Below are 24,273 nucleotides of genomic sequence, written 5' to 3' on the forward strand. Positions count from 1 at the left end.
TTACTGTAAATTTAGTTCAATGGGATTTCAAGGAATACGGGAAGATTTATTAATCCTCCTAGGCCTGTAAACTGTCTATTTTTCCCCTCTTCAGCCTCTTGTAGGCAGGGTTGTCCATTTTCTAAAATCCTCTTAGTAGCTGAGGCAGTGGAATCTTAGGCTTCAGACTTAATAAAGGAATTTTTTTCCCTTGGGTTTGCAGCACTGGGAAGAGGTGTAAGTTCAAAACCAGAATGAATGGAATCATTTCACATCTTCCATAGGTTACTATGGAGAGCCAAGAAAATGTAATGCTTTAAAAGGACTTGACCCAGCTTCAAGTTCAGTGGCTATCATTCTGTGCCTGAGGTTACGTGTACATGCAAAGTCGTAAGCGCAGTTAATTACCAACAGTAGCAAAATTCTTGTGTCTTATTTTGCCATCTGTCTAATGATTAATCACTAGGCTATTAACTAGTAGATTTTCGGTATAGAATTTCTTTTCCTTAATGTGTCTAGTAGTTATTCACACAGGAGTTAAGACACTTGTCTAGACATACCACAAGGCAGATTTGGTTCCTATCATTCCGTAATCAAACTGCTTACACCCTAATAGTTCTGGGTAGAGGAACTTGCAAAGCATATCAATAGTACTGTGACATTTCTCTCTAAAGAAAACTCAGTAAATGTATACAGCTGCATTATTCCCTCTTTATAAAATCTGTTCTTATAAATAAGATCATGGTCCAACTCCCTGCTCAAAATTTCCATCAGATTGCTCCATTAGGGCAGGAAGCTTGAAATTGTCTCAGGTGGTGATTTTTCAGCCTGGGAATGCTGACTTAATGCCTCTGCTTGAGGCCACTATTCTCCACTTGAAAGGCCTGTGCCCCCAAACCGTTATCTATGATTCTTCCATCCTCCCAACAGCTCCCCTTCTGCTAATTTCATTTTCTGTTCTCACAGAACAGAAATTCAGAGACTTCATTATAACAATAATCTGGCACTAAGGGACATGATTAGTGATAGGACTCAGTAGGTCAGGTTGCTGCTTAAATATGACGATCTTGAAGGTCTTTTCCAACCTAAATGATTATATGAATCCTGTCTAATGCTGTTTGAATGATTCCCTGAGGAGTTCCAGGACATCTTCTACTTTTTACCTGCTTTCACTACTTCCTCTCAGCCACAGTAAAGCATCTGCATGACCTGTGAGAGGGACTAGTGTTATGGAGGTCACAGATTACTCCTTACAAAATTTTAATGCATCTTCATCTGAAATTCATCTACTTGGCAAGAACAAAGAGTATTAATATATTCATTTTGGGTAGACTTTCCTATTTTGTCACAGTCAAGCTCTGCAGCAAAAATAAGGGTTTCAATAAGTATTATAAAAAGTCATACACTGTCTTTTTTTTTTTTTTCCTCATGAGCTTACAACATATAATGACAAACAAATTTACAGATTAGAGAAAATTTCTGGATTTGCTTTTAATATATACCTTAGGCCAGCAGCCATCTATAGGTTTCTTTTTGTCTAGCCCTTTACACACTGCTTCTGGATGAGGCAGATCCTGAGAAAGGATTTAAAGGCGGCATTAGTAGGTAATAATTTAAAAGATGAATTCAGTGAAAGAAAGGAGTGACTGGACAGAAGAACTCAAATGCAAACACTCAGGTATAGACTCAAAATTGAACTCCCTTATGAAACAGGAGGTAATGGGATACTCCATGCAGTGAGGTACACAGAATTTTAAGGGACCTGATTATTAATGCAAGAAGTTTGAACTCCATGTGACTGGAGTTGGTGGAGGTTCAAGAACAAAAGTGGTATGATCACAGTTATCTGGCAAACATTACTACATCATAGTTAGCTCCCTTCGGGGAAAAAAAAAAAAAATCAAAATATTTTCTTGAAGTAGATTTGGTGATCCTGGGTTGTAGGAACACAAGTATGAAGAGCACATTGAGCTCATGAGTGGTTTTCTTCCTCTCATGCTCTTCCTACAACCTTTTGAAAAATAAATCTATCAACACCACAGTAAATTAGTGCTAATTTATACACACTTCCCAGCTGAAATCATCTGCTGATTATACATGATTACAAACACCTTTGTTTTAATAATGAAAATTACCCCCATGAATAAGATGTATGACACATCTCAATCCAGATTCAATAAAGTTATTTAGACAACGTGAACCTAAAGGTGGAGAAGATAAATCTACTCCACAAGGCAAGGGAGATTGCTGTTAGAAATGAGTAAAGAAGCAATCATAAGCACTTATACAATTCCTACACTTAGATCTAAATTATTTCATTGGATATTTACACTCCACACCTCTGAAATCACTGGGAGTTAACCAGCAACAGCCAGGTCAAAGCCCAGGTTCTGCTGACTTTAAGCACTGTGTTGCGTTAGTATGGTTAAATTTAGTTTACATCTGAATTTTGGAAATAACAGAGTCTAGGGGAATTTCAAATTGAGAGTTCTTGTCAGATTTGGCCCAGTTAATCCTTTAATTGGATGTTGAACTTCCTAAGTATAAAAAAAGAAACTGAACATATTTCTGATATAATAACACATGGGGAAATTAATGTGTGCATAAAACTGGTAAAAATCAGTGGATTTAGATTTAGAAAATACTTTTAAAGTATTGGGAAAAAAAAAAAAAAAAAGGTTTTAAGGAGCTTTGTTCATTTTTGAATAGAAAATAGAAACCAGACACATTTAACTACATTATTTTCTGTTAGTATGGATGATACAGCTGACAACATTTAATGAGTTTCCTCAAATTTATTTCAAAGTAGTGTTTTACAGCTTGAAATGAATACCACTGCTGGCAGGTGTCAAGACTCGATAGCAATTTACTTTCAGAGCAATGATGCAAATTACACACTTGAATTCTACAAAGAAAAGAACAGCAGTAAAATACGGAGTGACAGTACTATGAAGTTTGCAAGAAGTGTGACGGATCACTTCCTGATTTACCCAGCACAACAAAATCTTAGTGACTAGCACTGAATGCAAAGTGCACTTAAATTTTGCTATGAAATTGAACATGGTAGGAGCTGAAAAACTTACTATGTTTCCTTCTATTTCTGGAGTCTAATGATTTTTTTGCTCAGATATAGCATTTCTTCTTGCATTCTTTTTACTAAACTGAATGCTGAAGAGCAACTTTTCCAGCCCCCTCCTTACTCCCAAAATGATACAACAGAAATCAGTTAAATAGATAGTTCTTTCAGTTATGTTATGGCAATATTAAGGTGAAGGTAATGACTTATGAGTGAGAACTAGTATAAAAACTATATAATGTATATAAAAGTAGTACAAGTTTGTACCATTCTTAATAGTTTTTTAATATTAATACTTATTTGGATTTTTGTTTGAAAAATAATTCCATAAATACTTCCTCTGAAAAAGTAACAAGTCTGTAAGAGTTACATGATATATATATTTTTAAATGTTTTATTAACCCTAAAAAAAATAGAAACAGCAGACATAATAAAGTTAAAAACACAGGGTGAGCAGAGGAGATAAGTAAGTGAATTCAGACATATAAAAGCTTCTCTATAGACAATTTTCAGCATTTCAGACCAGTAAGGTAACTGCCTTGTGTAAGGGCTCAGGTTAGTGGAAAAGAAAATATAGACTACAATACAGCAAAGATTCAAAACACATGCTTAACTTCATGCACCTAAATAGTCCCATTAATGTGAAGTTAAGCATGTATGCATGTCATTGTAGGATCATACTCAAGCGATATCCCTTTGATGAATGTTGCTTCCTGTATTAGCAGGGAAGAGTGTTTGATCAGGCCAGCATGGGGTTAAGCGCCCTTTATCTTTAACCTCTCCATTTAGAGGACCCTACTATGAAGGTGGGGGTGAGGATGAGGCTGAGAAGCAACTGAAGGTATACAGATCAAATATTGATTATTTTAAGAAAGAGAGCCTCTAATACCACAGCGATTGCAGGTTGAATTGCATTTATATTCTACAGATTCCTGAACTGCCTTGGGTTTCAGATAAATTCTTTTTTTTTTTTTTCTTTTCAAATATTATACCTAATTGTTAGTATGGAAGTAGCTCTGCTGTTTGTTTGTTTGTTTTTCCAGATTAGTCTTGTTGTGCTACGAACATACCACTTATCTTATTTTCTCTTCCCCTCCAGGTATGATTAGAGGGCCATTTGTATTAATACTCATGACTCCTACCCTGCCCCCAGTTTGGATCTTTATTGCAACAAGAGTGATTGCAAAATAGCTGTGTAATGTATCACGCTAGAAAACAGCTAGCTTAAACTGAGCTCCAATACATTCCTGGCTTGTAGTTTCTTCAGGAGCGTTCACTACAATAAGACTAACAAAGCTGTCTCTGTGACAGGGCAAATGTAGAGCTTTGTGTAGAATACAGAAGAGAAACAGGGAACTGTGTTTCTTCCTACATTTTAACTTTAAAATTTTAAGGCCATTCATAGTGTAATTGTAGAAGCTCTTTACAAATACAGTAATCATACCTAATAAACGCATTATAGTGTACATATAATACACATATAATGTACATATATAATACATTATAATACAAAATACAATATAATGTACATATAATACTTATTATATATGTATTATTCTTGGATGCACTTTTTATTCAGTTAAACTGAAGACATAAAGATTATATCATTTGCTTAGTCACTAATTTAGCAATAGGCTGGAATGGATCCTCTAAGATCCTATTCTAGAAGTAGTTAAAGAGGTTTATTTTTTTTTTTTCCCACCATTTTTATTGAAAATATATTTTGTTACACTTCTTCCAAACAGAAGTTTAAGATTGTATGTAGCTACTACATTATATTCTGCCTTAGAAAGATGCATAACTTGAGTATATGTGCCACAAGACTAAAACCACACGTGCTTCCTAGAATGAAAAAGTTCATCAAAGCATATGAAGTATATCAGGAGAGAATATGAAAGAAAAAATAACAAAAGGACAAAATGAATCCACCCTTTGGTGAAGAAAATCAACTCAGGTTTAGTAATGGCTGCCAATACTCAGTGGCTATGAAAAACATCAAAAGTTAAACTGATCCAGAACAGAAACATAATAGAATAGTAAGATGAGAAGTAGCATAAAAAAAAACTTATTCTTTTTTATTAATATTTTAATATTCCATATTTCATTCTAACATTTCATATTCCATTCTAACAACAGTGGATTTGAATGCATTTAAGTAAGGAATTGTTATTAGAACTAACAACTGACTCATTATATATCACTTAAATTGTAGCATCACTGAATTACAGCTTGTGATTGCTTTGCATATTCCTAACTTTACAGCTAACACCCCTTTCCAGTTTTTATTATCACCTTGTTATTCCCATTCTTGCTTTATGATGTTATGGTGACTAAAAAATATGTGACTAGAAAATACCAGTCTTTCATACTTCAATCCCTGACTTCCCCTGGGGAAGTGGATTACTGCATCATAATACTGGTATCTGTTAGTTAATGCTATGGGCTTCTCTCAACTTCAAAGTAAAGATATTAAAGGCTCATTTTCCACTACAAGGCAGGTGTATTTTTATTAGCTCTTTTTCAAAATTGCTATGACTTCACTTGTGGATATCCCGCCAACAGCCATTATTGAAAGCTGGACTATAATTGCTAAGGAACATGCAATGTCTGAAGCACTAAACCAGTGTTGGAGGATTGCAGTAACAACTGACTGAAACCAAGTGTTACATCATTAAAGCTGAATTACAACATACCCATGGCGTGTTTTCCATGTGTGCTATTTTAAACAATACTAGAGAAAAACCTGGCTATAAATTCACAGATCCCCAATTTGTTCAAAATTCATGAACAATGAGGGCTGTCTGACAGGCTCTGTTGGCTCTATTTTAGTCAGAAATGTCACGCACCATAATTAAATGTCTGTTTGGCTTTCATTGGAGATGGAAATGCTAGCTTAAGTTATAAATTTAAACAACCTGTCACAAGGGGAGACTCCACATTTGTATAGTTTAGCAATTGTAATTGTTCCAGGAAAGACAAATAAACTAATGGAAACTGTTCTATTTCTTAATTGGCTTTGCATAGGAAAAAAATAAGCTAATGTGGTTATGGTATAGCTTTCATCTGGTTTGGACCAATTTCTTTGCTTTAGTAGAAAAAGTTAGTGTAACACTACTTTCCATTGCTGTTGCTTAATTTTCACTGAGAAATTAACTGAAGAGTACAGTGATCACAACTTGTAGGTTAAAAGAAGATGCCATTGACAAGTGGCAACAAAATACCATCAGTCTTCCAGAAAAATGTTTAATTCAATTCAGCACAGTTCACCCTGGTGTTGTCCAAGTGGAAATATTTTGCCATCACACTGGTATGCAGAGGCTATTATAGTTTAAACAAATCCTGCAATTTTTCTACTCAGCTTCAGAAATTTTACAGTGCCCAGATTCCAGTGGAAAATATTTGATCACTCAAATGCTTGGACAGAAATTTGTCACCTGGAATAGAAATCAGGGTAAACCTGCCAGCATCCTTATACAGACAGGCTCCGTAAATATATACTACCAAGATCTCTGCCAAATAACTTGTGTCTGGCCAATACCACCTTTCAAATAGTCTGTGAATACCAGTTGCCAATAAAGATTCTTTATACCATGTATAGGTAAATATTATTTTAGCTTTTGCGTCTACAGTTTTAAGCTTACACAGTAGCAATTCATTTGCTCTCCACATATTACCTGTCTGCTAGTTTTGGTGCAGTAGCCAATCACAATATTCACACTTCGCACTAGCAGCTAAACAATATTCCTCTTTTACTTAAAATAGATCACTGTCAGATGCAAATACTTCCAAGTTATGTTTTTCTCTAACAGACAAAGTCAGTACTATGGCTATTTAAAAATAGTAATACCACATGCAAGTTTTATTATGATGATCTCAAAGTCTTCCTGCTGCACTACTTTTCATGAAGATAATCATTTCAGGTTCCAGAAATCAGATTCCAGATAATCCAGAGGGACCTTGACAAGCTTAAGAGGTGGGCCTGTGCAAACCTTATGAGGTTCAAGTGCAAGGTTCTGCACCTGGGCCGGGACATGCACTTGCCAACCATGTCCTGGGCTGCATAAAAAGAAGCATGGCCAGCAGATTGAGTGAAGGGATTCTCTCCCTCTGCTCTGCTCTCATGTCACCCCACCTACAGTAGTACATTCAGCTCTGGGGCCCCCAGCACAAGAAGAACAAGAAACGAGTCCAGAGCAGGGCCACAAAGATGATCAGAGGGCTGGAGCACCTCTTCTACGAAGACAGGCTGAGGGAGCTGGAATTGTTCAGCCTGGAGAAGAGAAGACTCCAGGGAGTCTTTTTTGCGGCCTTCCAGTACCTGAAGGGGGCCTGCAGAAAAGCTGGGGAGGGACTCTTTGTCAGGGATTGTAGGCATAAGACAAGGGAGAATGGTTTTAAACTAAAAGAAGATAATTTAGATTAGATATTAGGAAGAAATTATTTACTATGAGGGTGGTGAGGCATTAGAACAGGTTGCCGAGAGAAGGTGTGGAAGCCCCATCCCTGGAAGTGTTCAAGGGCAGAATGGATGTGACTTTAGGCAACATGGTCTAGTGGCATGTGTCCCTACCCATGGGAGAGAGATTAGATGACTAGATGATCTTTAACTTAAACTAGATGATCTTTAAGGTCCCTTCCACACCAAACCATTCTGTGATTTCAGCTGGGTTCTATGATCTTTTGAGATCTAAGTTATGAAATCTATTCTATGTGTGATGTCTTCTACTTCTGAAAGCACATGCATATATTAAATTAATGCATACACATACACACACTCTCTACACTTGTTCACAGTGAAACTTTAGAACCATTCACCCAGGCATAGATCCTTGAGGAGTAAAAAAAAAAAAAAAAAAAAACAACAACAAAAAAAAAACTTCAGTGTGTAACATTGTAACATTTACTTTCACCATAAATGTTTGTCTATAAGTCTTTTTACACTTCTATTCTCTTCGAAAATCAAGAAGTCAGATAAACTCCTTCGGAATGCTCTTTTTCAAAACTATACCAAATTTGCTGTTAAGAAACTCCTTAAGCATGTTGTGTAGATTTAATTTTCACCTTGCATTTACCAGTTTTCACCTATTAGAACTATGTGAGAACAATCCTGTGAATAACTATTGATGTTTGACTCCTAAAAATGCCATAGCAATACAATTTAGCAATAGTTTTTCCCATAACATTTTCCCATTTACCTGACAAACCATACTGCTTTCTCCTTTCCTTTTTATTACATCCTTTCACACAGCTTAAATTTATTTTCTCCCTTCTTCCAGTCAGAAATACTCCCATTTTCCTCAAGTCTCACTAGCAATACAGTCATTTTAAGCTCTCTCCTGAAACCTTTCTTTATTTTTCATATATTCATTCATAGAGACACTGTTTTTCCCCTCCTCTATGTACATGTATGTGTATAAGCGTGTGTGTAGAGAGATAAGTAATTAAGTTTTGCCCACACTATATATACCATATATTTGTATTCTATATACATGTCAGCGTCTATATATTCTAGTGTATACCAGGCAGGACAGCTAATAGCAAAGATTTAACTCCTGTTGAGCACTGATCTCTACATCTTCTGACTATTAATTTGTCATCAGCATTGTTTACTGTATTCTCACAACTACTTCAATTTATTCTGGCTTTTCCAGAGACAGTGCTGGCTGAAGAATAATTATGCCACACGTAAATCCTCAACTGATTATTTCTGACAATAGCAATAGTTTGTGGTATTAGAGCAATCTATTGCAGCATGATCAGGGACCACATTTGGTTCCAGTTGCCAGGAAATTTCATTTTCACGTGCACTGAAATAAGTAAGTCACATTACTGAGCAAACTCAGCAAGAATATTCTCAGCAAGAAAAATTCTCAGCAAGAAATCTATTTATTGTATATCTGGATTTTTTCTTCAAATAAAATATATTTGTTTTTTCTTTTATTCAAAATATCTATTGTTTAGATCTTGTACAAATCTATAAAAGTCCATTTCATACCATTATGGTCAGTAGGTACACTGTTTTTTCTGCCATTATATGTGGCTTAGATACATCACTTTTTTTTGTGCAAGCTATGTCCCTGTTTTGCTTTTTTAATCCTCTAGATAATATTACCTCCAACACAAACTCTATCATTTCCATGCATATTCCACTCTTTGCCAAGACTCTTCCCTTCTAAGCCTTACAAACTACATTGTAGCCTTCCTGATATTTGTGTCTGATAGTCAGATTAGGTTACATATAGTTGAAATTATTTATATATTCTGCTTTCAAGTAAGTTTTGCCTCCTTCTTTCCCTATAAAACAGATATCATCACTGTTTGTCTGCCCATCTTGATTTCCATCTCTCCTGAGATCACCACATCCAGATGTGCAGATTCATTCTAAATGATATACCCAAGATAATCACTCTTATTCATTCACACATACAGGATACTCATCCAAAGCCTTGTCTTCTCATATCTCCAGTATAAACATTTTTGCAAACAGAATTGCCATATTTCATTAATGCCTGCCCAGAATGCTCCTGAAAAAAAATAAGTCTTATTCCCTTTGGCAAATACTGGTAGTATTGATGAAGTATAGCCACTTGCAGCCCAGTCTTTCGTCAGTGCATTAAAATATTGATTTGCTACTGTAGAGTGAAGGGGCAGCAAGATCTTCAATTTATTGATGATTTGGATGAAGGAATTAAGTGATCATCCCCTTGTACTCCTGGCCTCTGGTGAGGCCGCACCTTAAGTACTGTGGTCAATTTTGGACCCCTCAGTATAAGAAGGACATCGAGGCCCTGGAGCATGTCCATAGAAGGGCTGCGAAGCTGGTGAAGGGCCTGGAACACAAGTCCTGTGAGAAGTGGCTGAGGGAGCTGCGGTTGTTTAGTCTGGAGACAAGGAAGGCTCAGGGGAGACCTTACTGCTCTCTACAAGTACCTGAAAGGAAAGTGTGGGGAGCTGGAGACCGGCTTCTTATCACGGATAGCTAGTAATAGGATTAGAAGGAACAGCCAGGGGAGGCTTAGGTTGGAAATTAGGAGACATTCTCAGAAAGAGTAATCAAGGATTGGGACGGGTTGCCCAGGGAAGTGGTGGTGTCACCATCCTTGGGGGTGTTTAAGGAAAGGTTGGATGTGGTGCTTAGGGACATGGTTTAGTGCCATTGGTACTAGGGTGATGGTTGGACCAGATGATCTTGGAGATCTTTTCCAACACTAATGATTCTATGATTCTATGTTTCAGGACCTCTTCAATACAGCAAATGTCAAAAACATATGAATGGTAAGAGTAATATATCTAAAGCATAAAATTAACAGCAGAAATGTGCTTTTCCCTCTAAATGGTTTGAAACAGAGAGAAAAAAAAAATCGTACCTGGAAAGCATTTTTTTTTTAAACCTGATTGGCAAGGAAAATATTTTAGAGATGTTTATCTGAGCATGTAATAACACTTGTGACTTGTGAGAATCTAATTGTTTGTATTAAAGGGGGTATTTATTTACATTGATGATGCTACATTTTTTCTCTGTTATCTTAACAGTAAGAGCAAACCGAAACAGAAAAGCAAGTCACTGAACTACCAAATTTCATTTAATAACAAAGCAATCTATTCTTCCACTCAGCAACTTACTTCAAAGTGCATATACAACCAGAATTTTTCAATTTTTTAGCTCCCATTAAAATAAAACAATGAAGTGTTTCATGTGTTTCATGTAATGCTAAGCATTATTTTTAAGCTAAGTGGTATGAAAACACTGTATGAGAATGAGCTCCAGAGAGCTGGCATTCCTTAAAAGGTACAGTACATGAGCAGTTACATATGCATAATTATATAATTACACTTGATGGCAGCAATAGCACATAGAGAAGACTATTAATAGCATGTACAATCTACAGAAATCTCAAGAAGATGAGTATCTTCCAAAATATGAAAAAGTGGCATTTTGGTGCAGCATATATTTTAGTTTTATATTTCAGCATGACAATTACAATGAAAGAAAGGATCAAAGCCAAATGGCACAGCTGGCAGCTTGAGAATAATTTAAGAGGTATATGGCAATAGCTTTTTGGTTTCAGTAAGATGGACTGCATTAACTGTAATAGGGAAATGGTAAAAAGTCACACAGCATTCTTACCTAGCATAAATACAACATTAGTCGAAACTGCAGTTTTGACTACTTCAAAAAATTTGAAGGGGGAAAACTTAAGATAATTAATAAGAACAAAAGCAACATTTCCTCTGTACTTTGGGAAAAAACACCAACCCAAAACTACATTAAAGCTTAAAACAGCAATTCAGGAACTCACGAACACTGAGAAATATAATAAGCACGTGCCTACAGTATATCCAACCATGGTTCCTCAGCCTTGTCTCCAAATTATAAAGAGATAATCTGTCTGCAAAGACGTGATGACTATATACTTCAGAAATCAGGGCTGCTGGGCTCAAAGGATGCATGTAAAGCTCTCTAAACACAAGGCTCTTCTCTCATTTCCTGTAATACATTAATTTTATAATATAGCAGGCATGGAATCACAGAAGCAACTTCTTTGGACCAGCTGTGCCCTGAATGGCATGGAGATGGTCTACCAAGTCTTCCCACTGTCATTTCCTTTCATCCTGCTGTTGACCTGGCTAATATTTGAATATGCATTTTATTTGATTTTATTTTTCTCTCCCCCAGCAGTAATAATGCTACATTTGACTGTATACTTTATGGCCACCAATTTCTAAGTCTCCTTTCAAAAAGGACTGCACCTTGGCCTGAAGGGAAACGTGTGGCCTGTCTTAGCAGTTTTCCTTCAAACAGATGGACATTTGGCAAAAGATCCATCTTTGTCTGTATTAAGCATAGCTTCAGTTCTTTACAACTAAACTAACAGAACAGTTGCCTTTCTACTATATTTTTTTCCAAGACTATTTGTATTCTAAAGACAGCCTAAAACAGGAGGCAAACATTTGTCTGCACATGAACACTTCTGCAAATCAGAATCTCCACTGCCAAATGAATTATGGGTTCTCTGAAATTACTGACATATAGGCCTAAATACATGCAATCTAACACATGCAAATTTTACAGTTGCAATATGCTTTTGTGTGGTTTAACAGTATGTATTACTGCACATTACAAAGCAAAATAAAATCACAAAGTCCACAGAATTTCATCTATGTAAAGATCAAAATAAAACAGCAGAGGAGGTAAAGTAGCTAACGGGAGATTTTATGTGGACTGTCCAGGAGAATGGAGAGTTTTGTTTGCATGCTGCTTTCACAGCTATTATTTTTTGTTAGTTTTGCAATCCAATGCTATAGATTTTTATTTGATACTAATATGTTCTGAAAGCCACAGAGTTTACAAAGCCAAAAGAATAAACCTGGATCCATTAATGATTCTGTTTTCCCTGTTCTTAACTCTCCACTAGCCAGCAGTTGAGCTGTCAGTGTTACTTCACTGGAAGGGGCAGGGGACTGAGATTTTTCTAAGAACTTGGCAGAAATTAGCAAATTTATCACTTTAGATAGTCCAATTAGATACTTGAAAATGAAGTTAGGATGACATCAATTTATATAAAAATTAAGGCTCTCCAACTGTATTTGTTCTATCGCTGTTCTTAATCGGAGTAACACTGTGTAAGAGATGTTTGGTTTTTTTTTCCCCTAAGATCTTCTTGTAGCCTCTTCTGAAAATTTCTCACTTCCGAAATACGTTTTTTTTTTTTTTTCAACTGAGCTTCCAGTAAGCAAAGTATCAAGACAGAATCAAACAGGGTGAAAGAGCTAAATCCCAGGCCTTAATATTCTACCAATTCTAAGTTGTGTTAAAACTGCGTTAAAATTGACAGTTGCCAGTCTTTTGCCAGACAGTTTATTTTTTTTAATATCCAGGCTCTCTAACTGAAATCTTCTCACTTTCAACATCAAGGTCCTCATGTAGTCACTCAGACAAAACGTTCACTATTCTCTCTCTAACTCTTGGAAGTAGAGATGGTACAATCTACTCAATTTATTTCTCTAAATGTATGATTTTGTTATTAATGAACTTAGAGAAAGTTGAAGACTTTTGATTTTATACTAAATACAAAAGTTTGAATGAGATGGTTTTATTTCAAGCAATAATTCCTTTTGGATTTTGGCTATTCTTTTGTTGTAATGATAGGGGGAAAAAAAAAAAAAAACAAAAACAAAAACAATTGAAGAGCAAAATAAAAATGTATTAAGTAGACAGAAATATTCTAATAATTCCCTCCAACCTCCCACTTATTTGTGCTTGTCTTCTATTTTGCAAAAGTAGTGAAAAGATTTCCAGTTTTTGTGGACCTCTAATCCTTTTATAGGTTTTGTTCCATTTTGATTTGGTTAGTGAACTAGAAAATAAGTTTTCCTACAGCTCTCTCTACTACCTGAGTCAATGAGGCAGAGCACATTGAGCTATGACAGTGTGGTCAGAAAAGACTTATAACTCTACTGGAATGATCTACTTGAATATTCAGCAAATTGATAGGACAAAACATGTTCACTACTGTGTGGCTACTGGTGGCGATAAAAACTGATGTAACCAGCAAACTTGGTCTAGGATACAAATACGTAATTTCTAAAACTCATTAGAATTGCTGTTTTTGAAAATTTCATGAATAAGATTTGTTTTTCTGCTCTTAATATTTCAAGTTTGTTTGTTTGTTTTTTCAAACGAATTCCTCTAACCACGAAAGTCTTAACATTAAATCACCTCCTTCTATTATCTTTTCCTTTTTCACACCTGGAAAGAAAAAAATATCAAAAGAAATTAAAGGGATAATGAATAAAGACAGAAATAAAAGTTGAAAACCAGACCCCTTCATTTAGGAAAGTCTCAAATGTTTTTTCAGTGTTTAGATAGATTTAAAAGCATATGCCATTGTTATCAGTCAACTGCACTTTCCAGACTTCTGTTCAGAGGTCATGGCAAATTATACTCAGTTGTCCCCTAATTTTTAGAATTTATGAAGCTGTTATCTCAGTTGCTGATATGTTGGTAACACATTTTTCTGTCTCATTTACAAGTCTGTGACAGCTGAATTCCTGCTTTTGACACATTATATGGTCTGGAGATGTGTTTTAATGAGGCCTAAATAATCCCAGAAGCTAATTAACACTTCCAATAGTATTTTTGAGATATTTGGAATGGGCTTGTTGTAGACCAATACAGTCATGAGGAGCAAAGATGAGCAAAGACAACTCAGTAAGATATTAGAATTAGGCTCATACTATGCTAAAAAGTACTCAGTTGAAGCCCACACATACACACACACTAAAAAAAAGACAATATTAAACAATAAAAACAAAAGATAATTTGACTTCATTTGAAAGTCAGGGAAAAGAAATGATCAGGAACTCAACTAGGATGATGACAGCTCTGTTCACTACTGATCTATAATTGAAGTAGGCCCTTTTATGTATGCAGAAAGACAGGTATCTGCCCCCAAATTTTGTAACTAGACTGTTTGAAGACAAAGGAAAGTTAAGATAGGTATGGGGATACATAGATATAAACCAATTCAGTTAACTGCCAGATTCTGTTTCTTAACAGTCTGCTTAACCACCACTTTTTACCTAATATTTGACTGTTTTTTTGTAGCCAACTTACATGAAGTCAACAAGAAGAGAAATAACTACATCTGGATTTGTAGTCATATACAGATGTGCAATGAATTCAGGTAATAGCTAAGGAAAAAATTTAGTAACCTTTTCTCCACAGAATCTAAAATATTAAACCAAAACCAGACCTTTTCAACTGTGTATTGGCTTCTAATCTGAAAAATAAACAGTTTATTCTGGGCATTTCATGGGCTTCACATGAAGATAAACCAATTCTGTCAAGACAGACGTGATCACTGTTGGAGGGGAGATCTGTATTATTTTGCCTTAGTTTCAAGTAATAACTAGAACTTTGTATGTATTTTTTTTTTCCCCCCCATAATACCTATTTCCAACTTTTGAGTATACAAAGTGTTTTGTAGGTTCTGCATTCAGGAATCAGTTGTTAAACACACCAGTTGCTAATCTTCTTTCATCAGGCAATTTTTATTTAGCATTGGCAAGAAAAGGAAATTGTAAGACATTCTCTTTGACTTGTGTAATATTGAAATATATATACAGTAATAAATACAGTATTTTTGCTTTCTAGATTCCCTTATTCTAAACATCACAGAAAAGATAATTCATACAAAAGAATGATAAAACAAGACAGTAATAAAAAATAAAATACAGCACAGATAAAGTGAGCAATAGATTAATAAGTACTATCTAGGTAGAATTCAGCATACAACAGCCCAAACATCACAAACCAGTTTTCAGTGGTTATTTCAGGTGTTACTAACAAAGAGAATCTCAATTTGTGCTGTTTCTCCTTTGTTCTTCATTGAAAGCTACTGTCAAAAATGGACTATGCAAAAAATGAGTAAATAAATAAAAGTCCAATAATCAATTTTAATAAAATGTACTATAGAATGTTTTAAGTTAATTTGTTCGTTCCTAAAAACATGTGTTTGACTCTCCTGTAGCTTACGTTACAGTCTGATTCTGTGGGTCCCACACAGCCATTATATTCCCCAAATGCCAAATATTCACAGCTGCCATGTTCCATTTACTCCTACCTACAAAGTAAAATAGGACACTTTCAGGAGGAATAAACTTGTACCTCCACCTCTGCTACAAGACACACAAATTTGGGTAGCCTTGCTTTGCCTGTCTTTTCTACAGTTTGGTTTTATCTATTTAAATCTCATGATATAAAAATATCCAAAATGCTTTTTACACTAGTCTGGTTCTTTGTGGCCATTTTGTATCTGCCAAACACAGATTTATTCTGCATCAAAAATAGCTGGCTTAATTAAAGCTGTCATCTCCTAAAAGCTAATTCTGCATGTTGTGTTGAGGATAAAATTCAAACTAAGGCATCTGCCTTCATGGTCTTGGTAACACAGGCACAGTTAGGACAGTTCCAACCTGCCAATTGCAGTGGTTTTGGTGGCAGGCTATCTGATTTTGGCAAGAAGTCTACTAAGAAGTTTTCCACATTCGGTAGTCCTACTAAACTCACTGATGCATGCGAGTTCTATAGGTTAACAACAGCTATGCCACAGAGCCAACATACACACTGGCCATACGTGGTGAGGCCAGGAGGCTCCTCTATCCAGTGTGCTCCGCACAGCTGGGGGGACACAGTCTGATGCAGGCATTTTCTGCCTCTCCCCCAGCATGTGCATGAGTGGAGAATCTCAGCAAGTAAGCCAGTGCCTCTCAGTCCTCTTACCTTTGACTTTGTCTTGTTATCTTATGCTATATGTTAAATCAACTTTGAACATAAAATAAGTAAAAAAGTACAAACTGATCACACTGGCTATATCAAATAACATGAACCTGCTCTGACTGCATTTGCATCACCCCTACAGAATACAAAGCAGGCAAGGTCCACCCCTATGCCTGCCTCTCACTCTAGTTTATGCACTGCTAAAATAGCGATGCCAAGATGCCTCAGCGCATGCGCAGATGACTATACTACAAACAAGGAATCCTCCAAGAGACCTCTCAATGAAAGCACTTATTTTTAGGCTGATTTTTTATCTCTCTTTAAAGTGAGAAAGATAATAATTACAGTATGGCTTCCCCTAATAGTGCTACCTCCACAGGATAAATCCAGGTATGAAACAAAAATGTGTTTATGCGTTAACAACAAAAGTGCTGTTCTACTGGAGTCATAATTGCACAGACACATAGACCCATGTGGAGTAACTCAGTTGTCACCATAGATTTATACGAATGAAGCAATTCACTGCTATGGAGAATATTTCTATTATAATCCATGTGTTATTATGATGTAGAAAAGAATGCAGTTTGATGGGGCTTGTGGCATTCCTAGCTTTTAGAAAAATTATTCTTTGACTTATGAGCCAAACCAGTCTGCAATGCAAATTAGTGACAATGTGCATGAAATGGCACAATTTCATCTTCAGGACACTCAGATGTATAACTGAACATTAGTAATTTCATTTGGCATGACTTATCTTTGAAATGTAAATGTTGCATTAAGATACAAGACAATACGTAACTGCTTTGGACTCAGAATTGTCATAAAATAAACTAGAATTATCAATGTGAACATTACCTTTCTATTTACTTATTTAGCAGTAGCTGAAAATGAAATGTAACATTTTCAGACAGTATATGTGAATGTGTATATTTTTTGCACCTTTGCTTCATCTTTGACTACACTTCTGATTTCTATTAAGTATGACTACCTTCCTGTCTTGTCAAGCAATTAAAGTGACAAAAGTAATAGCAGATGCCTCTTTCATAGTCAAAACTACAGCAAGCAGGCCATAGCTTGCATTTTATTACAACCAGTCCATACAGCCTAATAATTGCAAGATAATTGAAAAGATCCTGATAATAAACAACTGGTTTACTTTTTTTCAGACAAAATATATAGCCCAATTCAGGCTTCATTTTAATGACACATTAGATGGTTTCCAACTTGTCTTGATTTTTGTTTTATTTTATGATTGTAAATAAACCCTGGAAAATTCCTTCCCCGATTTTACCACCTGAAACTGCAGCTGTTGGCTGACACTATCAAAGCCTCACAATTCCAAACTCACGTGCAAATCTCATCAAGTGCAGACACTTCTAATTGATTCCAGAAGTTTTTCTTTTGCTAAGATCAGTGGGCAGAAGAAGAATAATGAGCAGCTTTTAAGCAGAGGGGGAGGGTGTTGAGCTCAGGGAGTAGAGATTTTAAAAGCTCCAGCTTGGCTGCTCTGCCAGAAATGCGGAGCAATTTTACGGTCAATTGGCCAAAGCATCTGGAACTATACATCATAGTCTGTAGTTGATGGTGGTGAAGCCGACTCTCAAACTGGCTAAATCTAAAATCAGTAACAACTCTGCTGTCACACCTAAATGGAAACTAACTTAATCTACTGCCAGATTTTACTGTGACTTTTTCTAAGGGACATTATTCCCTTTAGGGTAGTTGTCAGGAATATTAAAAGTCCAGTCCACTGCGTGGTATAGCAGACTTTTCTGAATGAGTCTAACATAGAAAATACAGATTACAACTCGTGTTTATTTAATTCCATGTGTGTTGACAAGGCTTTTTATCATAAAGCAGTAGTTTCCTTCTATCCCCAGCTTCATTTCTAAAATACATTTCAAATACACCAGCCAATCTAGTTAGAGCACTAAGACTGTCTAAATGCTGAGGTCGTAAATCATAGCACAGGGCATGAAGCTTTCACCTTAATGGAAACCAAATATAGGATATGCTGCACTTTGAAATGTGGCACAGATGATCATAATGAGCGACCAAGGAAAAATGCTACAGAGCAGAAAACTATCGTTGATGTGGAAATAAGTTCTTATGAGTAAATGTTTGTTTTAAGTCAGTACTCATAAGTCAGTATTCTGACGCTAGTAAATTACACTAAGAAACAAGTGAGGTAACAGCAAATCTTTGTATGATGAAAGGAGAAGTAAGTTGTATGGCAATATATCACATTAAGAAGGACTGCTGTGGAATGTAGAGTACAGTGCAAATCAGTTCTTTAATAAAGAGATATTATATATTTCATCCAGACAAATTAGCTGACATGCTTGTAAGAATACAAGAATTGCACAGAAAACCAGAGCAGTCCGTTTGCTACAGAATACTGTCTCCAAAAATGTTTAGAACAGCTGCATCTACAGAGTTTAGATATTCTGGAGGAGTAAATAAATAATTTGACCACAAAGAAGTTCGTTTCTGTTTTCATTAGTTAATGGTTGAATTATGCCCTGCAGCACAAGACTCTATATATCTTCCACAGTTGGTTGTATTTGTCACGCAACACATGCCTATGAGAAATGGAAAACAAGTACTGCATTTAAAATATCACAGAGGTATGCATCCTCCCTTTTTCTCTCTTTTCCCCAGTGACAGTTGTCCTATATCTTTATCCTTCCTAACCATAAGTGAATACATAACTGCAGATGCTTTCATAGCCAGGCTGCCCAGGAAGCTGCAGTGTACAATGGGTCTGGATGAATAGACTTGCTCTCAGATAAAAGGACTTAGCCAAAACAAATGTAAAAGATAAACAATGTCAAAATAGACATCTGTATTGTTCTCCAGCTCCTAGATCCTCGTCCTTTAGCTTAAGAGTCTCAGTACTGACTTGCAGCCACTATGAGTTGGTGAAAATATTCGAGACAAGAGTTCCAACAACATGTCAATGACTCCCGTTTCTACTCATTGCTCCTCATTAGTAGTACTGTCAAGTAACAGTCAGTGCTTGACCAAAATCAGCTCATGGAATATGCTGGCTGATGCCAAACCAGAGCAGTTGGATGGAAACTCTTTGAAGAGGTGTACCATCATCACGGATTTATTTTTACATATTGTGCCTGCTGAACTGTCACATAACTGAATGCACAAGCATTCAGTTTTTTTGCTACCTCCAGGTGGTTAGGAGATCCCAGACCCAGTCTGGCTAAAAAAGATTTGGCATTAGTAACACACATGATCATCACATTACACAGGCATGAAATAATCAGCCTAAAGAAAACTAACTAGTATAGGATATTACAGCACAGACTGTTGAACCAAAACACATTAGCCGTTTATAGACGTATTATAGACGTTTGCTGTCTATATCCAGTCAAATAGAATATCTCTCTCCACCAAGGTATCCTGTGACCTCCACCCAAAAAAAGAATTCTCACAAGATCTAAGTTCATCAAACTCATGTTCCTTAAACACCATGTCTTTCAAAAACCAAACCAAACCAAACCAAAAATAACAACAAAGCAAAAGAACACAGAGCCTACTCCTTTTGCATAACTATCAATATGAAATACATATAGCACAAAGAACTGAAAATACATACTGACAAATATGCAGAGTTCCACCTCCCATTAGAAGAGAAAATTATTTTTCTAACTCTAGTATCTTCTAATCATTGTTTTTGCAAAAATGGAAGAACACCAAGAGACAACTCTCTTGGAAGGGATTCAAATATAATAGTAATGAAAATTATATATTTTAACAATAGAAACAACTACATAGTTTTCATATTGAACCAAGACTAGTAATCACATTATTTGATATATAATTTCAAAACATGGAATATCATATTTATTAGTGCTTGGACACAGTAAACAATCATACAAAGATTACAGCTTTACCAAAAACAATAGTTCTTTCTTACCTATCTTTAGCTGCATTTTACTTCCACCTTCCATTGGTCTTAGCATTACAAAACTTTCTTGCTCTGAAGAAAGTTGTATCTACTGACTAACATGAAGATAAACCTTTGGCTGCATTGATCAGAAAAGCCTGGTGACCCAGTTAGCTGGGTAGTTTGGAGGAGGCTGAAGCAAAAGGGTGGAGCTGCTTTGCCTGATGTGATTGCAGTTGTTGGCTGCTTTTTTCACAGCCACCTGTGCTAATTTAAGGGCAAAATGAGAAAGGCTTCTTTCTTCTTTCATCTCCTCTTCTCTCCTAGTTTTCTCCCATTTCTGTATTTTCTTTTTTTGTTTTAACTCAGATGGTCTTCCTCCCATGCTGTAGTTCTGATAATTGTTAGATGTGTTTATGAGCTGCTCTAATTCATTAAAATGGTAGAAAGCTATTTGCAGAACTAGGAGCAGGGCAAGAATGAGTTAGGAATTAGCTGTTTGTATCATTAAATTTTGTGGAACTCTCCACTTAGATGACTACAACACCACACCTTCATCAAATCCCATAACAGGCAATCATTTGAAGTTTTAATCACTTTTTTTAATGGTTAAAAAATAGTTAAAAATAGTATTTACTTCTGAAATCTTATTTAGTGGTTATAAAATATTAACGAGGAGTGCAAGTTTATGAAGAAGAAGGTCACAAGAAAAACAATATGTACTAACAGGAGTCACATAATTTTTCAGTAACAATTCAACATAACGTATGGAAAAAATGTTTCTGCACTTTCCTGCTGTGATGTGCATGATTAACTTAAGAATGCTGGGACAGAATTATTTGTTAAATTCTAGACGCACTGAGTACTGCCATCATGCCTTTTGCAGTTTATTTTTCTTTATCTCTAAGTGTACTAAAATACATTTTATATATATTAAAAAAAAAAAAAAAAAAAAAAAAAAAAAAAGTCAACATAAATTCTTTTACGTGGTGTCCTATATTCATTATTATTGTCCATGAATATTGGATTACGAAGGAATTAGTTTTCGGTAACAAATAAGGATGATGAAGTAAGAAGAACATTATTTAAATATATTACTGACCATAAGTACTAAAAATGTAATGTTAAGAAGATTAAGGTCAGTTAAATTTGGATGTGTAGTAAAGATGGAATATGTATAGATGGAAGAAAAGAAAGATTAAATAAATGGTTTATTCCATACCTCTTACAAATTGCAATTGGATTTGAAAAAGAAGTAGAGCAAAGGAAATTGAAAACCAAGCAGATAAAAATTACCAGGAAAAATGCAGCAATAATTGTTTTATGAACCTCACAAGATGTTCAGAGTTATCTACACTATTGTGTTTAATTATGAAGGGCAGATTACCTCTATAAATGTTAAACAGAAACAATTTTTAGGACAAATTTTATACATAATTTCCAGGAAAAAAAAATAAATCATTTATTATGCTTTCTATCAAAACAATCACATCAATAATAATTGAAAATATTAATATTTCAATACTTTTCAACATTAATTGAAAATTTTATAGTAGTTTCCCTACTGTTACAAGAATCTTTTCTTGTAGATACCATTATACCCCATAGCTGCCCATAGCAACTTTCCTATCCTGAATTCAAAAATTGAATAATATATTGACAGTACATGAGCAAAACAGGTGACAGTAAATCAATTATTTAAGATGGGAGACTTTTTAATGTCATCATAAACATCACTAAAGCTTCTTACCATTACATTAGATGCAACTCTCTAGCACTAACATATTGGAATTCTTCAGAAGCATTATTTATTCTGGTTGCATTAAGAGCAAACGATTTGGAAGACACCTATTTATTAAGCGTTTTCAAACAAAACAATGTGAGCATGTTTCTCCTGTTTCTCATTTTAAATGAACCACCTAGTCAGTGCCAAACAAGTGCCAAAAAAAGAGTCATAGAGAAGTACAAATATAAAGGAGAGGAAAAAATACACAAGAAATCAGAGGAAGGTACATCTGAAAGAGGGAACAGATAGGGAGGGCAAAAAGGTTAAAATTTAATGACAGATACAACTAAAGAACAGAAAAAGAAATATTTTATTTTCTTCATGACAGAATAGGAAACTATTTAGCTTCCTCCAAACAATAGAAATAACAACCTGAAAATTTTGCTCCTACTCCTTTCATAGTAAGGGAGCTATTCATGCATATGCAACTCAGCAAGGCAATAAATGCAACTTATTTATTTTTTATTTTTATTTTTTGGTATTTTAGAGGGTATATTTATGTCCTGGTTTCAGTTAGGACAGAGTTAATTTTCCTCCTAGTAGCTGGTAGGGTGCTATGTTTTGGATTATGTTTTGAATGACTTTTAGGAGTGCTGATAACACGTTGATGTTTTAATTGTTGCAGAGCAGTGCTTACACCAAGCCAAGGACTTTTCAGCTTCTCACTTCCTTCTGCCAGTGGGCATGCAGGGGGTGCAGCAAGAGCTGGGAGGGGACAGATCCAGGACAACTGACCAAAGGGGTATTCCATACCATCTGACATCATGCTAAACGATATATAGGGTTGGCTAGCCAGGGTGGGGGAGCCAGCTGCTCAGGATTAGGCTGGGCATTGGTCAGCTGGTGGTGAGCAATTACATTGTGCATCACTTGTTTTGTACACAGTATTATTAGTAGTACTATTATCATCATTATTGTTATTATTATTATTGATATTATTATTTTCCTGTCTTAATAATCTCTATCTGTCTTTATCTCAACTCACAGGCTTCACTTTTCTGTTTCTCTCCCCCATCTCAGAGAGGGAGGGGTTTCAGTTAGGTGAGCTGTGTGGTGTTTAGCTGCCAGCCGGGTGAAACCACAATTTGACATATAACTCTTCACAAATTCAGTTAGAATACCTTAGTACCTAAAGTCAGAGCTAGCACGATAGAATTAATTGCCAAATATTAAAAGTCTTTGCATCAAGTCTATCTGTTAGTCAGTAAATCCTAAAAACATTTTCCATAAGACATTTAAGCAAGTAAAATCTTTAAAATATCTGCTGAGTTCTGGCAGACTCTTATCAGAGAAATTCAAGAACTCTGATTTACACACCAAGCTTTGACAAAATAACAATATTGGGGAAAAAAATCATTCTTGATTAGTGGCATTTGTCTGGCTTTAAATATTGTCCAATAATTATTGTTTCCTGTCCGAAGAAAAAAGAAAAAAAAAGACCTACATAAGTATAGTGTATTTTTCCATTCTCTTATTGCCTGACCTCAGAGAAAAGCAGGAGAATCAGCACGACTACCAGAAATCTATTAGAAAAGTTATCAACAGCTATAAATTTTGCAAGTCAAGAGAATCCTTTTGAGTTCCACCAGTAACAGGTCTGATTCTTGATCCTTATTATTTATTTTATTTATTTTATTTTTCTGGTTTTAATCCAAAGATTAACTTTCTGATAACAGTTCTATTAGTCTAGCAAGATTCATAACATTGTTGAGAACCAACTTTGCATCTGACCAGCAGTAAGTAGCTTGGGAATGTCATTCTGATCGGAATCATAATAATGATTAAGTGTTATCCAACTCAGATTATATTAAAAGAATTGTTTTAAGAGGAATTGCCAATTTTGCTGAGGAAAACAAAAAACAAACAAACAAAAAACAAAACAAAACAAAACAAAAAACTACCAGCAGTGTAGATTAAAAAGCAAAAGTCACAAACAGGATAAAAGTATGTCCTATGAACACAAAAATAACCATACCTAATAAGATAAAAGGTCTATTTAATCCAGTATCCTATCTTTGTCAATGGCTAAAAGTCTGTTCCTGATGTACTGTATAAGTACAGAGTGATATATTTGGTATTTGAAACTTTTCCAGCCTCCAAATTTCTTCAGATTTGTTCCAGTGAAATGTGAGTTAATTCCAATTCAGAAATACACTTCTGATATTCTGGTGAAAGCATATAGCAATAATTCGGTATTTTTGCAAGGATATGTAAAGAAACAGTTTTCTGACTTTTTTTCAATGTAC

At 35.4% G+C, this 24,273-nt stretch overlaps 1 protein-coding gene across 1 annotated transcript in view; it reads right to left on the reverse strand.

The window, feature by feature from the left end:
* AGMO (alkylglycerol monooxygenase) overlaps nucleotides 1–24,273 on the reverse strand; it is a 197,587-nt gene that overhangs the window by 58,208 nt on the left and 115,106 nt on the right. The gene's annotated exons all lie outside the window — the stretch shown is intronic.

This window comes from Aythya fuligula, chromosome 2 (assembly GCF_009819795.1).
Source record: "Aythya fuligula isolate bAytFul2 chromosome 2, bAytFul2.pri, whole genome shotgun sequence".
NCBI classification, from domain to species: domain Eukaryota; kingdom Metazoa; phylum Chordata; class Aves; order Anseriformes; family Anatidae; genus Aythya; species Aythya fuligula.